Source organism: Sinocyclocheilus anshuiensis, unplaced genomic scaffold (assembly GCF_001515605.1).
Source record: "Sinocyclocheilus anshuiensis isolate Anshui unplaced genomic scaffold, SAMN03320099.WGS_v1.1 scaffold1239, whole genome shotgun sequence".
NCBI classification, from domain to species: domain Eukaryota; kingdom Metazoa; phylum Chordata; class Actinopteri; order Cypriniformes; family Cyprinidae; genus Sinocyclocheilus; species Sinocyclocheilus anshuiensis.
Window position 1 is genome coordinate 545,621 of NW_015540949.1, and position 7,364 is coordinate 552,984.

Below are 7,364 nucleotides of genomic sequence, written 5' to 3' on the forward strand. Positions count from 1 at the left end.
TACAAATACGTGTAATTATTACATTCCAGTTCTCAAATGTAAACACGGAGAGGAATTTTACAGGATCTTTTCATTAAGATGGGGAGGCGGATGAATACATAAACCGCTTCAGCGTGATCTCTTCCTACTGCACATTTGCCCCGCCCACAATTCTGCTTCCACGCAGAAGCGACCATACTTTAACCCGATTGGACGAATCACGCAAAGCTCATTTCTGATTGGCCACATTATCTGTCAATCATAATGCATTGCCAGTCATGGTAGATAGGACACTTTGTACATGGAGGTTTTTGACTGTACGGGCTAAATAATAACCCTGAACAGGAGTTAAGGATTCCACATATTATTATTGACATCTGCTCGGTGTTTTTTTATATCCTTGCCTGGTTTGATCTATATTACACTTCTTTCACGTATCGGGCCGTAAGAAACCTGGTGTTTATCGCACAGATGTGGATCTTGTAGCTGCTCCGGGTAAGTCGTTCGTCCAGTCTAGCTGAAGCTCTAACAGTGCCGAATTATTGCCGTCACATCTCTGAATTAAAAAAAATAATAATCTAAATTAAGGCTCTTTCGCGTTAGTGCGCAAACATACTCTGGTTATTTGTTGTATATGCGTCTTTTTATTGCATCAAAGGGGGAAGAGTCGCGACTGAAATCGAAGCTAGTGAGATACGGAGGTTCAGACTAAGCTTTTAATGACCAATTGGTGACAAGGGCATAAGATATAACTCATCACAGTTACAGTACTTTTTAAATAATTATTTACCTTAAAGTTAGTGTATTATAAATCGTGACTTACGGGGCCGATATGAACGGTGTTCATTGTTGTGGTGCTTCTGACGAGCTGTCAGATTTAGTCGCTGTCTGAAATGTCAACATGATTTTGATGCAGTCGCACACATTTCGGCTCACTGTGTAGTGCGCTAGAGGATAGTATGTGTTATGAGGTATAACATATTATATGCTAACAACTGATTCTAGGTATTTTGAGGGGTGTTTGTGTGGAGTAGACTGAATTTTTTAGCACTCAAGCCACTTACGTATCAAGTTTGGTTTAACCTACGCAGTTCTGCGACACCACCCTCTCTCTTTCTGTTATGCAATAACAACATGTGTTTTTGGTGTATTAGTACTCTTAAAAACTTTCTTTGTGAACGTTTGCTGGCTCTAAAGTAAAACTTTTGATGCCAAGGTCACCTAAATATGATGTCTCCCAATGCAAAGAAACTCTCTTCCTAAGAAATAAATACAAATATTAAAGAAGAGTAATTGTGATATTATAAATACAAGTCAATGTTAAATTAAATAATTTGTCAAACAAAATAATTGCTTTTTATTACTGTAATAGCATTGTAGTAAGCCAAAAGAAATGATTCTGTAGGATATTATTATAAAAATATTTCCTTCGTATTATGGTGTTTTTCTTAAAATTGAAATTGTGTCATTAATAGGAGTCCTTAATGAAATAGTCATTATTAATCTCATGATATAAAGTCATATATTGTCAATTTTGGTACATTCAAAATAACTTTTTTCTGTCGGCCTCCTGGAGGTCCCCGGAGCCCAGTTTGAAAACCCCTGTCGAGGCATTCAGAGAAGAAATGTCACTTTAACAAGCTGTAAAAGTGTGACTTCAGTCTCTCATAAAAATACGTTAGTTTGAAGTTTCCACAGGCTGAGTTGTAAGTGTGAAGTGCGTCTGTCCTGATGCTTTGCCGTAGTGTAATGTGTGTGTGCGTGTGTACAAAGCTTTTGATTGGTGGCTTCAGAATTCCAGCTCTCATTATAGGCTGAATCTCATAATGAGCAGAATGTCTAGGTCATGCAGACAGGTACTGTGCTGTCGTGATTCCCAGCAGGGTGTCAGCTCTACCTCCAGAGTCTCAATGCTGTAATGTCCTCCCACCTGGGGAAGCAACAACAGTCAGAGAGAAAAGATTATTTTACGCATTACAAACTTACCACTGCTGTTTTGAAATGCTTCAAAAAAGTTTTCAGAAAATAACAAGCATCCTGTGAACAATCACGTTCGTTTCGTGAAAAAGCACTGCTTGCTAATGGGAAGTTTGATGGATGGAAATGATTAAGCGGATGCAGTTCAGAAAATGTTTTTGTTGTGATGGAACATGAAACCCATTTAAGCAGGGCAGGATGATGCAAAACATGACAGAACAAAAGTAGTGTTATGTCTTCATCCTGATCATCTATAGTGATGTTTTCATCACCATGAAGTCAAAATAATGACTATTCATCCTGAGTCTCTTATCTAGTTTTCCACATAAACAAATTTATGACTGTGCTGCCACTGTTTTTATTAGATGTCTGATAAAGATCTGTCTGTCTTGTATTTGATGTGTGGATTTTATTACATGTGCCCTCGCATGTGTCGCATTTGTACTCATTGTGAAATTTCTGAAATATCCTTTGGTCACATGTTTTAATCCATTTTTCCACTCGAACAATGTCTCTGGCCTTTAGTGTCTCCCTGAAAGCGTCTGACGTTTTTTTTAACACACAAAAAAAAGGATATTTTGAAGAATGTTTCAACTGGATTTGTCCATATAATGATAGTCAATGGGGTCCAAAACATTGACTGTGGGGGGAAAAAACACAGAGAGAGACATCAAAATATCTTCGTCATACATGTTTTGAATGACATGAGGGAGTGTAAATGGTGACAGAAGACACAGTGATTACAATTTTGTCCTTGATCAGTGGCATCTGATATTGGCCAACATCTGATTGGAAACAAATCCACTTTAAGGTCATAGCGCTGCTGATTAAATTAAGTTTTATGGGGAGGAGGGGGGGCCTTCCCTGCCCTTTCCAATTCAAAATGGCCTCAGTGTACTTACTGGCTGTGCGGTTGGTGGAGCAGGGCATGCTGAAGGGCTGAAGCTCCTCCGAGAGAGCACAGCCCTCCTTCCCTGTGTTAATCTCTCCTCCAGCAAGCTCTTAATTGAGCCGTCATCAGCTGATCTAGGGGTTAAACATCAATTAAGGTAATGAGCAGTGTGAAAAGAAACCACTGAAGATGAGGGCAACCCTTTTCTGCTGGAGATGAGATGAGATTGGCAGGGCGTTAGGGGTTTTGACAAGCAATCAGAGTTGCATGTTTTTAAAATGAGCTTTTGAAATGTTAGCACTAGCAGGCATGCTTTGGTTTTCATATTGTGCGCTGGTATCTCAGACTTGATAAAGATGTGATGTGGGCACCTTTTTCAATTATTAATAGGGCCTAAATGTTTAAATATAAAATGTTTTATTACTCTGTGGTTAAAAAGTCAGTTGTGTGTGTGTGTGTGTGTGTGTGTGTATATATATATATATATATATATATATATATATATACACTGTATGTATTAGTGCTGTCAAACGATTAATCGCATCCAAAATAAATGTTTTTCTTTGTATGTGTGTATACTGTGTATATTTATTATGTATATATAAATACAAACACATGCATGTGTATATTTAAGAAAAATATGTTATGTGTATATAATAAATATATTTATATATAATATAAAATATAAGAATATAAATATATAAATGTATATACATGTAAATATTTTCAAAAGATATGCTGTTTGTGTGTGTATTTATATAAATATACACAACACACACACATATTATGTAAACAAAAACTCTTATTTTGGAAACGATTAATTGCGATTAATCATTTGACAGCACTAATATATATATGTGTATATTCATATAAATTCATATATATACATGTATAAAGTTAGGTACCAAGCCATTTTTTGTACTTAGTATTCTAATATTGTGATGCCTAAATTCATGTATAGCATTAAAAAATACATTTAAAATACATTTTAATTTATTATTTAAATTTAATTGATCATTTATTGGTTATCGGCCATGACATGAAAATAATAATCTGCCAGAATTTCGATATCAGTGCATCACTAAATAAAAGTTTTATGACATTTTGTGACAGCTTTCCAAATGCATGTTAAATAATGATGATGTAAGCATCATTTAATGTAATAATGATTATTAATGACAGTTATTACAAAGTGCTATGAAATTCCATTCTTTTAGTTGTTTCAAGACCCCATCCAAGTTCCTGTTTCCTTGAGACGGCATGAATTTTCTAGACTGACTTGGAAGGTAGAAGATTGCTGGACTAGATTTTGCTGTCCAAACAAGGTCTAGAACAGTGTGGTTACCTCAATGCTGAAGTACTGGTGTCATCTTACTGAGGAGAGAGCAGCTGTATCCCTTATAAAGACCACCACTCATGCATTCACACAAACACATGGGTTAAAAAGACAGACCACCATTCATGCTCTCGCTGCTTGAAGAGCCCCCAGGTTTAACCTTTAAGTGTCTCTTTAATGCCTATGTGCATATCATGTGATTTCTACATCATATTTTCTGTTTCCGTTTCACTGCATCAGAGGTAATTGCAGCACATATGCTTTCACATTATTCTTAACCACACCACAGAACCATTTTTCATTTTTTGTAGTAAGACATAAGCATGAATAATTGGTCCTCGTGTGAACATCTTTTAATCATTTTATTATGCAAGACACTGAATGCATTATTAGGTAAATGATGAAATTGCTGCCTTTATTCTGGTTAACATGCGAATGCTTGATTAATGAACGCAGGCAGCTCAGACATCTGTCATTCTTGGACATTTTCATGTAGTCTCCACGACACTGATTTCCATTTTGTGAATCAGGAGTATTTGGTTGAGCTCAGAATATGTCATCATCAGTAGTACTGAATTCCTTAAAATTCCCCTTGAGCTAAAATTATGTGTGGTGACCTCATTCCGGGCGTGCGGTTAAAAGGAAAACAAAAGAGAACCTGAAAAATCAAATTCTGTTTATTTTTTGGGATTAATCTATGCAAATAATTAGAAGTTTGGCTCTAAATATGGTTAAATGGCTTCTCCTTTCTGTCTGCATCTGTGTGGATATTTTGGTTCTTGTATGACTGTGGTGTTTAGTCGTCAATTTATCCAGATTATGTTTTTTTTCCTCTGCTGAATGTAAGTGTTAGTGGATGAAATATCCAATTCCATAAAACCGACAGCCATGACCTACATAAGTTAAATGCTGTTTTGATATTCAAATACGAAATATTTATCTCATGAAGATCCAGTAAAAAATTTTTTTCTTTAGTTTATTGAATACATTGCATTCCTTAGAATAGTTCACCTGAATATTTAAATTCTGTTATTATTTGCTTACCCTTATGTCGTTTCAAACCTGTATGACTTTCTACTTTAGAACACAAAAGAATATATTTCATTAAATGTCTGTGATTTTTTTTTTTTTGTCCATACATTCAAAGACAATAAGGCCCAATGTTCTTGACTTTCATTATATGGACAAAAAATAATATGTTTTTCAAAATAGCAGCTTCTTTACCCATCAGCTCTCTGTCACTGTCTGACTCGGTGTGCTTTTTCCTTCCAGAACAAAGCAGAGAACTCACTGTCATCTTGTCAGGTCTCGTCTAGTGTAACCTGTGCATACCCGACACAGATATTTCCCTCGGGAACACACACAAAGTAATTTACTGCAACCTTGTACCTGATTCTGCAGCGTGATGTAGGAGACGATAGAATAAGATCTTAATGATTTCAATCCCATGTTCTTATAGAGACAGAGATAACAGCAACTCTTCCTCTGTTCTTCCTGTCAGTAACTGGCTTACTAATGATATATGACCTAACACAGAGATTAGCTCTGTCTCACGTTCAGGGTTATTCAGGATACTTGAGTTAAAAAGGCTTAAAGGGATAGTTCGGCAAAAAATTTAAATTCTGTCATCATTTACTCCCCCTCATGTCATTCAAAACCTGTATGGCTTGGAACACAAAAGAAGATGTTTTGAAGAATGTTGGTAGCCAAACAGTTTTGGTTGACTTCCATTGTATGGACAAAAAACACTGAGATTTTTCTCAAAATATCTTCCTTTGTGTTATTATAAAGAAATAACTTTATACAGGTTTGGAATTAAATGAGGGAGAGTAAACATCTTGATTATTTAAAAATATGGGTTCAGTCATCACTGAAGGATATTGGACCTTTTTTATATTATTCGTAGGTCTTTTGCATCAGCATTAATGCCCTGTATTGTGGAGCACTTGGTAAATGAATGAATGGACTGCAAAAATGCTTTTAAAAATCTTTGAACACAGTGTTGCTGTTAGCATGACTGGGCGGCACAATCGCACAACCTAGTGTTGCTTGTGTTGGATAGCGGCCGCACTAACGGGGTTACAGTGGTGTGAGAGCAAGGGTTGGCCATTACTCCCGCACAGCTGAAACAGCATGCATTGAAGCCAAGTGCTGAAACCGTACACTCCTGCATCTCTCGTTCCGCTCCTGTTCTCTCTCTTACTTCAGCCTTTTGATCTGATTTCTTTCCCATTCTTTTTCTCATTCTCCCTTATTGTAGTTTGGGGCCAAGCACTGCAGGTACGTAGGCCCTATTGTATTTATTATTATTCTTACTATTACTCTGGCTAGGGCTCTGTGGTGGTCCCTGGAACTGTTTGAAGGAAAGTTGAGAAATTTGGCATGCTGATTGGGGTGGGAATGAATTGTCCTCAGAACAACTTTAGGGTCTCGCGTTCAAACTGTCAGCTACATTTGAGATTTTTCTTCTGCCTTTGCACCTTTTTTGGTCTAAAAAAAAATTCCTTGGCACCCTCTTGAGGACAGCACCACCCAGGGGTCAAAAAAATTGTTCGATTATGTCAACATTTCACTTCATAACTTCTTCGTATGTCTTAGGGCAGGGGTGTCAAACTCAGTTCCTGGAGGGCCACAGCCATGCAGAATTTAGTTCCAACCCTGCACTGTAAAAAATAAGTGTAATTTTAACTGTAAAATTTTGTAAAAACGCTATGGAAAGAAACTGTTAATAGGTTAACAGTAAGTTCCCGTACTATATACAGGGAAAAACTGTAAAATATCTAACCAGACATTTCATGTAATTTTACAGTAATTTTACAGTTTACAGTTTTTAGAAGTAAAAATAACAAATCAATGTATAATTTACAGTCAAAAACTGTAAACTGATATTCCCAGAATTCCCTGCATGACACTCCACATTTGAAAGCATTTTGTTTAAATAATCATGGTTTTTTTTATAGTTTTTGTTATTAGTTATGTATATTTGGGCTTTATGTTACATCATCTGTTGTTTAATGAAAGTTTAATGCATTATTTAAGTATCATGTGTGTTACCATGATGGTGTTTTGTGTTTGCATGAATGACTCTGTGCACCTTCTATATATTAGTATATACTTCTGCTTGTGGCGAAGCTACTTGTGATGAGCTTTGATTCTTCATGTGGCTTTCTCTTTTACCAC

At 36.3% G+C, this 7,364-nt stretch overlaps 1 protein-coding gene across 1 annotated transcript in view; it reads left to right on the forward strand.

The window, feature by feature from the left end:
• Window positions 1-252: 252 nt before the first annotated feature.
• The window catches only part of LOC107689865 (myocyte-specific enhancer factor 2D homolog), a 66,319-nt gene continuing 59,207 nt past the window's right edge, over window positions 253-7,364 (forward strand). The window contains exon 1 of the mRNA XM_016488037.1: window positions 253-474. The gene's annotated coding sequence lies outside the window, so the exon portion shown is untranslated. The remainder of the gene's footprint in view (window positions 475-7,364) is intronic.